Genomic DNA, 11337 nt, shown 5'->3' with positions numbered 1-11337 from the left:
TTATTGAAAGTATGTTTCTTTTCGCACATGAAGTAAATTGGGCCCTTCGATGCTCCGAAAGATTGCTTGTGGTTCAGTAAACTAACTTTAGCGTTTTGAAAATCAAACAACAAAGCTTGTTTTGAATTATATTTAAAACTAATCACGCTATCATCCGGTCTTGGAAAAACCTAAACTAAGTGATCCATCAAAATTGATAAATCGAAAAGGAAAAACATCACAACGTCAGCAGAAAAAATCACAGACAAAAAAGTCAACAAAGAATTATTTTTACTTGTCATATTTGTAATTATCTCTTCACGAAAATTTAACTGAAAATCGGGGACTGACCTATGGTGCTTCGGAAGGATAAGCGTAACTGCTGCAGTTGTAAGAATCGTCGTGTTATTTCTGTCAAATTCAATCCATCAATTATAATGGTAAAACATCGGTACAAAGTCTCGTTTATCTTTCGTCCTGAAATACCTTTTTATTCAAACTGACACATTTGACAATATCTTAGGGTTGAGATTTAACATGAAACGCTCTGTTTAGTAATTGTTGATGTCTTAGAGTTGGACAGCAACATTTACCAATACGCCTAATCCATCGATATGACCAGAGATATTTTCTTTCATATGACATCAATGATTTTTACCCAGGTTTTAATGGTGGGGTTTGTATTGCTCAATGTTTTTGTGTAATGTTTTGTTATTGTTTTTTGTCTTTCGTCTGTTTATATTGAACGTATGGTTTTTGATTGTTCCCTTGGTGAATTCTCTTCTTTTATTGTCTTTCGTCTGTTTATATTGGACGTATGGTTTTTGATTGCTCCCTTGGTGAATTCTCTTCTTTTTTGTCTTTCGTCTGTTTGTATTGGATGTATAGTTTTTGATTGCTCCCTTGGTGAATTCTCTTCTTTTTTTTTAAGAGCCGACACAAAATAATCATCAAATTTCATCCTTTAAATTGAAAAATCATTTCGTTACTTATAACTATACCAACTTAAAAAAAATATATATGATATTTGTTCTTCAAATTTAAAAATCCCATCGTTACTAGTAGCCGCCATAAAACATTAAAAAAACTAACCTTCAAATTGAAAGGATAAGTAGTTCCAAGCTTAGTTTTAGCTAGTGAACATACTTAAAAATAAGAAAGTGTGGTATGATTGCCAACGAGATAACTGTCAACCAGAGACCAAAATGACGTAGATGTTAGCAACTATAGAACACAGTACGACTTTAAACAATGAACAAAACCCATATTATAGAAGGCCCTGACATGACAAAATGTAAACTAAAAGCCTGATTGATATACAAAACAATAAACGAAGTACAAATATTATATACAGAAACAAACGACAACTACTGAATTAAAGGGTTCTGACTTGGGAATAGCACATACATAATTTGTCGGGGTTAAAAATATTTGCAGGTGCCTACCCCTCCCCTTTTTATTTTTTCCTAGAACGGTGGGGAAACAGCACAAAGACCAAACTTGACTCATCAGATCGGTACAGAGCACAAAAACAAAAAACAAAAAATAAAAAAAAAAACAAAGTTCCGACCTGAGAGTACTCGCAATTACTGGACGCTAGTTCAAAGACATAAAAAAATAATTTAAAAAAATCGTGTATCTAAGACATAATTTTAATTAGAAGACATCCAATGGATTTTATACCTGGTAGCTTATGGACATTGTATCATTTAATTCATTCCAGAACCGATGCACTGGCTAAACATTGTTTTGACAGGTTTTTAAAAGTGGAAATCAACATGTGATAGTATTTTTTTATTTAATAGATTATATGGAAGAAATAAAAATATGGGTCATATATTGCAATTGGATATTTGCACATTGGATAAACCAATTGCTCCGGACCTCCACTAGAAATAGTATTTCAACATTATATATACTTCCTATATTTATAGGTTTTAAACTTCAAAGGTAGATTTTGAATATTTTTTTCATACATTAGTATAAAAAAGTGTGTAATATTATCATGATGCATGAAAATAGTTGAGTTTTTCAACAATCTAAGTATACATTGCATCAGAATAGCATTCACTTAAATCTTTGAAATTTGAAATTAAAAAAATTGATCCAGATGTTTCAAAGGGAAATAATCCGAAGCCATCTCGGGAATTTGGTCCAATAACATCACCGTCATAAAACAGAAGTTCATTTATAATATTTATTTTAAAGAGAGAACTATTCTGAAATATTATTTCCACTTAAGGATGTATTAAGGTATGTGTTCCTGGCAGAATACATATTACAATATAAGAGCAGATATCATAGCATTGTTTATAACAACGTTTCAAATGAACTTGTGTGTATAGGAGGAACAAATATACATTGAAACCAGAATACAATATTTTTGTTGAACCAAACAAAAAGTGGCATATTGAGGGTATGATTACAAAAATGATAGCACTCCATTTGATGAATATGTCTATGCAGTAGATAACACGGAGAAGGAGTGGAGAACAACATTTTGATTGAATTTCAAAACGAAAGTTACTTACCTAAACAAATGTCAGGTTATCTCCCTTTGCGCAGTACGTAGCTTTTATGTATATTATTTAGCAGCCAGAGATGATATAGACTATATAAACTATGGAGAAGGCATACATTCAGTATGTGGTAGAGGAAGAGTACTGCAGGCAATACAAAGGATGGGTGCTTAACTATACAGACAAGCTGATTTGAATGAAGATTGGAGTAGATCTTGATTTTTAATAAATTTGCCAGGAATCATATTATCAGCAGCATGTCTACCTCGTGCTTGGTCCAGATGAATTAGTTCCAGGCTATATTCAATTAAAAAGATTACTTCATGTTTAAATAGATTCAGATTCAATAGTTCTAATTATAAAAATACGTAAAACAGGATTAGAATATACAGAATACATGTATTAAACAAGTAAAATTATGCGCCATTCTTAAAGAATTATTAGAGATTATATAAAATATCTTAAGAAAATAATGATTGTGCAACATACCACACCAACCGCCAAAACCAGTGTCATCCGGAAAAAAAACCCAAGATATATAAACAAAGACACACAACAACAAAAAGCACATGGTCCTGGTGGCACAGGCACAAATATGTGTTTGGGTTAACAAGTCTTAGGTAAGTACAAACCTATATATGATGTTATTGATTAGTTGTTGATTTCTAAAATGTCCAGTTGCAAATATTTCATGCATATTTAGGATGAGAACAAACTTCAAATATTCGGCTTTGAGCATTCCTGATGAAGGTGAATCCAGAATAGTTCATCGAACGCATGCAATTGATAAAGTGTGGTCTTATTTTTTTTTTCAATAACTTAACCAACTTTGATAAACTTAACCGTCAACACCAAGCGACATTGAAAGAGTTAACATCCTTAGATTTTGAGAACAGTTATTAGAACTGAGGACAATAATGTCTACCGATCTACTGTTTATAAGTTTTGTCATTAATCACTTTTTATTTTATTTGTATGTTCATTTCCTTAATTGTGAATATTTTGCATCAATAAGGAGATTACAACGAGGCAGTTTTTAAGTATCTAATGTACTAATCTTCAAAATTGGGAAAAATAATTTCAAAACTCATAGCTGGCTGCGACAAATACATATGGGAAGATCTTAGCTTTTTTGTCAGATATGCTCTAGACCAAAGTTTCCAAACACAGGCACTTATCTCCGGAAAAAAATTACATATATACTTTAATATGTTTAAATAATTTTTTTTAAAAGACAATTAAGTGCCTGTGTTTCTAATGCCATTTGAAAGCATATTATTAGAAAAACGGACTAATGTCAGTTGTGACTGAGAGTATTGCAGATTTTGTTTTAGTGCATTTACAGAAAATCATGCCATCACAGGAGCCCTTACTAAAATAGGTTTCGCGGAAATACTAAAGCACTATTTTCTTAATTATGGATGAAAAAAAAAGTGTGGGTCATAATTTACAAATGGGTATGAAGCAGAGGATAACCCAATTGCACCGGACCTCCACTTATTTAGTAAACTAACCCTTAATATACTAAGTATATCTATAGATAACAAAATCACAAGCCGGATGATATTTACATATTCCCAAGAATCCATTCAATTAATTGATATAAATAATTATGTACACCTAGCATGATACATGGACATAGTCTTGTTTTTCTTGTCTAAGTATTGAATACAGTAGAATATCAAACAATAAAATGGTTTAAATTTGAATGAAGAAAAATTGATTAAACTGTTTGGAAGGGAAATAACCTGGGTCAAAATCCCAAAATAACCAATCTCGGTTTATCTATATCTATATTTAGTAGATTTAAAATTATATATAAAACATAATGAAATTTATAGCTAAAAACAGATTGATTTTTTCAAAGGATTTTAGTTTTTATAATGCTATAAATAAAATGATTTGTTGGGATTGTAATGAAGTATCATAAAGCACCAGCAACCCAACAACACAGAACAATAAACTATTTATTTGATCAGTAGCATATATTTGTCAATTGAATAAAACTGGAGTTATTCCTCTTCATACAATAGGCTCACTCTACCTCCTATTGGTTGTGTATTTCATGTGGTTTTTATTTTATTTTAAGTAATTTATAATCTTAACTTATTAATAGAAATGTTTAAGGCTAGTTTTTTTTTTTTTTAATTGAATGTTTATCATCATTATTATTTTTGTCTTCTTTGTGATTCATATTAATTGAAATTCTCTCTATGGGCCCTAAAATTTGGAATAAAAGATATTTGTATTTGTGCTCAGTTAAAAACCTAGTCCAGATAATCATAATCAATGTTTTGTTCCGATTTGGATTTTTCAAATACATTCATCATGAAGGCATCAGAGCAAAAGTTAAAATAAACGTCCGAGTTGTCATAAACATTTGGACTAACTATAAAATTCAATGAAAAAATCATAACGACTTCTATTCTTCTAATTTGAAACCGCTGCTGGTGAACTATTAGTTCTCGATGGTATCATCAGCTCAGGGGCCAGTGCTTCGGTACTGACAAGATTTATGACATATATTTCTTTAAATGTCCGTTAATAAAATAAGGAACGAAGGTAACAACTCCCTCAGGCAACGTTCTATCAGGCAGTAAAACCCATACTTAAGAGGTGCATCCGTTTGATTGTGTGGGGTGTATAAATACGCAGCCACCTCCGGTTTACAAAATGGAACGTTAATTCCGATCCCATTATAGGTATAGTGCCACGTTATTTCCAAATTAAAATCCTTGCAACGAGTTAACTCTATGTGAGATTCGCAGATTACTGTTGTTAAGTAAAACGTATGCCCCTTTAAAAAAATATCCTCATTTTCCAGTGGCAGTCAAAATTGCAGCACTCCACCCCAGTCTATCCAATTTGCTGAACAAACCTATAACTTCCATTATCTCTTTGTTCTCGTTCTGCATGAAAATTACAGGACATTAAGGAAAACGCAATCACTCAATTATTCCATTTTAAGCTAATCATGTCGTAGAAGTACACTTTTTAAATTTTTTTGTTATGACATTGAACAAATTGTTACACATGAAGAACCTTTAGTGGTACCTTTTTTGTAAATATTGATATTCATCTGTTCACCTCATTATGATCTTTTTCCGTCAGAAGAAAGAACAATTTCTGTTTTTTAAATTTTCAAGATTAGATCAGGACAACGAGTTTCCATATTCAAATTCCTATCCATAAGAAAACAAAACACAGATAGAAGGAACGGGTTGACACATTTTTAATTGAAAGGGTAATTTATAACTAATCACAGACAAAGAAAAGGCTTTTATCATCAACATCATCGAGCTGCATGTGTGATGCTGAATTTCAGACTACGGATATCGTACAGCGATATTTGTCCTAGCAAACCGCTTTTTTTCACCGTAGTTTGTCATATTGACTTACATGTACTGATCTACAACCTTATTAGACCTCAGTAAACGTTTACCTATATAAAGTACATTAAAAATGCCCTAGGTCATTTTTATAAATAGATATAGAGCTTATAGTCGATGAAATAAACTTAATACATTGATTAGGTACAAATGTATCCTCAAGTACTTCTATAAAAATAACTGGAAGCGTTGTCTATCTCATTTACGTTCTCAAGGTTTTTACCAAAAGGTTGATATCAGTTACTGTCTCTATTTTAAACAATGTTCCTTATGTCTAATTCCGAAAGAAAAACTGTAAGTTAACCTTGACAAAAACTGTTGTAAATTAAAAAAAAAGAAAATCTGGAATATTTCCGATGATTGATTGATTTATTTATATTTGCGTCCAGTGGCTAATATTTCACGCATTTTCAGGACGAGAACAAATAAACCATTGATACAATAAGTAGGTTCTGATAGGTAGGTCGACCGCGATGGAGGGCAATACATTGGGACTGCTTCAAGAAAATGAAGGTTTGTTGGATAGGGCATATATTTTGCCTTGTAACAGACAACCTACGAACCCATCAGAGAATCGTTGCAATAACATTAACGGTGCCTATTTTACTGCACCAGAAGCGCATTTCGACAAGTGATGTCTCTTCCGTGATGTTCGAGGCCAACATGTCTAAAACCAAAACCAAATAGAAACGTAGAAGAATTTTATAACAGTCATACAAATGGCTTGGCACTAACCATATACTAGGCCGCGTATTATTACATCTCGTACAACTAAACGAGGACCAAATTTAAGGGTTTTACTGCCGGACTAGTTAAGTAAGGAATAACCATATTTCTATACCCAAGTTAACCCTCGGGGTGCTTATTTAACGACCACGCTAGCTTACCAGGAAACATTTAAACATGGGGTAAATATTTTATGTTATATGTTTTACGAAAAAAAATTATTTTGACAAAATATTTGTAGCGTTAAGGTAGATCATCGGTATATATTTTTTGAGATAGAATTTTCTTATACTTTGCCAAAATGAAGATTTTACTATGCTTTTTTCAAAAATATAATAAAAAGTATGGGTCACCGTGCTATTTTTCAAGCTATGGGTCGTTGAAAATTGCCTAAATCAGGTTAGATTGTTCATGAAAAAACACATTTGTATGCATAAAAAGAAATCTATGAGATAGAATTTTGAAATAAATTGTGAGAAGATAGGTTTTATAACATGTTTTAAGAAAATAAAAAGAAAAAATGGTGTCACCGAACTTGTTTTCTTGCTACAAGTAAAAATAAAAAATTTCCCTATCAAGCCAGTGTAATTTTTTACTAAAAGAGTTATCTCCCCTTAAATGGCGTAGTTGAAAAAAATGATTCCAAAACACAAAATTTAATATTTGTTGGAATATTTTGAATAATACAATAAATCACCAAGTTTTCTTTAAATAAATAAACAGTGTGACAAATAAATTGCAAATCTGTCTCCTAATTTGCAGATTTGGGCAAATAACTAGACCGATTGTGTACTGCGATTGTACAATCCAAGATGGCGGTATACCATGAATCTACCTTAAGCCCCTAAAATTTTGTGTCATATAAGACTTTACACAGTAGTCGAAAAGCAAAATTGTCATCGCCACTGCAACAACATGTCACATTTAACAAATGCCATAAATGTCCGGGATTAATAAATATGCTGTTATGAATTATATATAGATTTTAAGAAAAAAAATGGCCAATGATGTGGAGTGTAGAATATTCGGAAGATTTCATGCCACGGTCCTTACCATTTTCAGTGAGTACCACAGTACGTATAAACAGAGGAAAGCATTGAACAAACAACAACCATAAAATACAAGTAAAAAGACTATTCATTTTTGAAATTTTTATTTTATTGGTCTAAATCTTTCAGCAATTATCATAATTATATTAACAGTTATAGTATAATAGCTTTTATATATGTGTATAACACATGTGTATTTCAGACTAACAAAGTCTGATATCTTACTGGTGCGATTTGAAAAATAATATTTATCCAATTTAGAATTTTCAAATTGTATTTGTATACCAAGGTAACCACGATTGTATCGTTATTTTACCGTAAACGCTATATGAGCGGCTCCTCTTCTGAAATCTCGACACATGTTCAATAAAACTTTCAATCAGTTTAGTAACACAATTTCAAATAAATTTTGAAATGTTTAACATGGCCGACATTTTCACTCTAAAGGTCATCAAATACAACTGGAAGTGAAGTAAAGCAGTTTGTTTTCACTCTTGTCTTTATAAAATGCTTTATATTAGTTCTGCCTCATATAAACTTTGTAATTTGCTGTATCATCATTTAAGAGTAAATAAAATTAAACTTAATGATCCATTAAATGAATTTCAACTTTGCGGTCACAAAGTTGTGGTCATTCGTTTCTGATTTTTTCAAGTCATGTTGCTAAGGGGCTAATGGGGGTATTAGGTGGCTTATGAATACAAGAAAGTACAGAAAAACATCAACAATCTTCAAACTCCAACATAAAGAAGGTCAAACCGTGTATAAAAAAAAACAAAAGACCGAGAACCCTTATGATTATTTTGTGCAAGTTGGTGTGTGTAATACGAAAAAATAGTTTTTAAAAACAGTTAAAAGTAATATTGCAAAGACATATCATTTGAACTGTTTCAGTCTATTTGCCTCATTCTGATATCAAATGAAAAATATAAATTACGCATTTTCATATTGTAGTTTTGGAAGTCAATCAAATACAAAAAAAAATCGCTTGTAGAGAATATTGATTTATATTGCTAAGCACAATTCACGGTCATGAGATTTTATCGAAAGTCATCAATGGCATAATAACATTTAGATCAATTTGAACTCGGATAACCATGTTTTAACTTTTTAATATACAGTAATTATATTCGTCACATAATAAACGAAAATCTCAAATAAAGATACTACATGTAACTTGTAGATGAAAGCGGGAAAATGTGTTATTATATCTAAAAACAAGGATTGTATCAGAGAAACTATTTGCAACATCATTGCTTTCACATAAACACACGCCAAGGTAAAGTAAACCAATGTAGTGGAATAAACCAATTTCCAAAGCTCACTTGGTAAACATATATATTATTATATCGACAGTTATTTACAGGAAAACAATTGGTTTTCATTATAAAAATTACTTGCACTAAATTCTTAGTACACGATAAACAATGAATAAAGACAAAGCAACATTCTCGTAGGCGAGAGAATCTTTCTCGTGCCTAACCAAACATACAAATTGAAATTCACAAAGCAAATACACAAGAAATTATCGACAGTTCTCAATCCTGTACATTTCAACAACAATGACAACGCACAAGAATACAGAAAATCTATTGTCTTAATCCACTATGCAATATTGGTAAAAGACTGATGATAAAGATATCTACAAAAATACCTGAAGCAAGATATAAACCCCAATCCAAACTCATCTTTGTTTGAAAATCAATAAAGACGAAATTTATCTGAATCTCGAGGAAGCTACAAAGTACGAAAAAAGCAACAAAACAGTTCGACGGAATTGACGACTTACTTGTATGACTGTAGCAAAAATGTCTTTTTCTTCACAATTTTTAAACAGCTCATTAAGCGAACATTCCTTTTTTGCGTTCAAAGAGGGGGAGGGGGATTATTTTTTTTTCTCGGGACATACATTTTTTCGACTTTCACGAAACAAAGCCAATATTTCCCATATTATACAGGAACAAGAAATAATTTTTGAAACGTTAAATTTATCAATTTGTCCCCTCATTTTCGATGGAACAATCTATTTTACTCCCTTCTGAGACTGAGAGTTTTTTCTTCAAGGAATTACGAAAAATTTAATTGCAGATCCTGTTATACTAAAAATTTATTTTTTCTTTATGACCATGTGATCTTTTCTCATTTCTTTGCGTTCTTTTTTACAAGCATTTTGGTTCGAGTGATATTTCGAAACCGCCGAGTCAAAGAGAATTAAAGTTAGCAGGAATATTTCTTTGGAGGCACGCATTGACCATCTAAATTCAATAAGACTGCTAGTGTTAATAATGCGTTCTATTTGGTTGAAATTCATAAGATTTTTTTTTTCTTAATGTGTAATATTTTTTAATGAAAGTTTGGCTTAATATCAATGTGTAACATGTTATTTTTTATTAAAATGCCTCTTATGTTTAACCTGGAAATTTACTGAGCATGTCTGTAATGTTGGCGGCTGACTCTTTAAAAGTCGTCAACAACAATCCTATTTCCAACGCATTATAAGTCCGGTAGTATAATGTGAATAAAATGAGATGTGGGAATATGCCAATGACTCAGAAACAAAACAAAAAAACCCAAAAAAACAAAGGTATGTATATACCTTTGTTTTTTTGGCTTTTTCTTTTTGTCTATTTGGTATGGAATGTTCTTCAATAGGAAGAATTATAATAACCTTTTGGAAATAGTGAAATAGTGTCAAACTGCTCTGATATTTATGTGTCTAAAAGTACGATTTAAAAAAAAACAACATATTGAATATAGACTATAGAGACGGTGTAAAATTAAAAAAAAAATGCTGAAAATTATTTCCTTACCAATGCATTTTGTAAAAGTATTAATAAAATATCAATTTCAATGACAAACTATTTAAAACTATGACTTCAAATTTCGTGACAGTTTAAAGTAGATTTAACAAACTAAACGACCCATTGCTAAGTATTTACGTTGTCCACTCAGTGGTCATTTTATTACATTTCTATAATAAAATTAAGTACCTGTGAAATTTTTTAAAAAAGATTGTCGTAAGAGGATATCTTTAACCCAATAAGTGACATGAAATGACGTATTCGGATACTAAGAATACTATTTAATGTTTTTGTTTTCCTTATTAAGACTACACAATAGTTACTATCACCATTTGTCATTGTTTCTAGATGTGGGCAGCTACGTCATCTTTTCCTTTCAGTCGTAATGTTACGAATTTATCACCATATTGCAATGTTTTGTAAATCTGTTTACTATGCTTCTTTCCAATAACTGATTTTTTTTTTCGTTCACTGTAATTTCAGGAAAAATGTTGCAGAAAAAACAATTTCAACCATTAATTGTCGTCAGGTAATTTCATGCATGGAGGAACTTTAGAAAGCCAACAAAACAGATGAAAACACCGTGAATGCAAATTCAGAAGAAGATAATACAAAAACAATATAAATACATTAAGCAACAAAATTGTATGCTAAAAACCAAGCCCTTTTTTTTAAGAAAAAAAAAGAAAAAAATGTAATGAAGCGACTGAAATGACATATAAACAATGACTCTGTTGAAATCCCTCCATTGACTGCAGACCGTTTTCTTGCATCAATTAAATCAAAGAATATCTCAGTAGTCTACAATATGAATTTCATTTCTTGTGGGTGGCATGGTTTTTAAAGTTTTTAAAAAACCAATGAAAATTTTGAG

At 31.1% G+C, this 11337-nt stretch overlaps 1 long non-coding RNA gene across 1 annotated transcript; it reads left to right on the top strand.

The window, feature by feature from the left end:
* Positions 1-2125: 2125 nt before the first annotated feature.
* Positions 2126-11134, top strand: LOC127738347 (uncharacterized). The gene is made up of 2 exons (XR_008000017.1): positions 2126-3118; positions 10947-11134. It is a non-coding gene; the product is annotated as an uncharacterized LOC127738347 (long non-coding RNA).
* Positions 11135-11337: the final 203 nt, after the last annotated feature.

The sequence above is a fragment of the Mytilus californianus genome, unplaced genomic scaffold, assembly GCF_021869535.1.
Source record: "Mytilus californianus isolate M0D057914Y unplaced genomic scaffold, xbMytCali1.0.p SCAF_4, whole genome shotgun sequence".
NCBI lineage: Eukaryota > Metazoa > Mollusca > Bivalvia > Mytilida > Mytilidae > Mytilus > Mytilus californianus.
The sequence above is the reverse complement of the archived record's forward strand: the minus strand, read 5'-3'. Positions and strand labels throughout refer to the sequence as shown.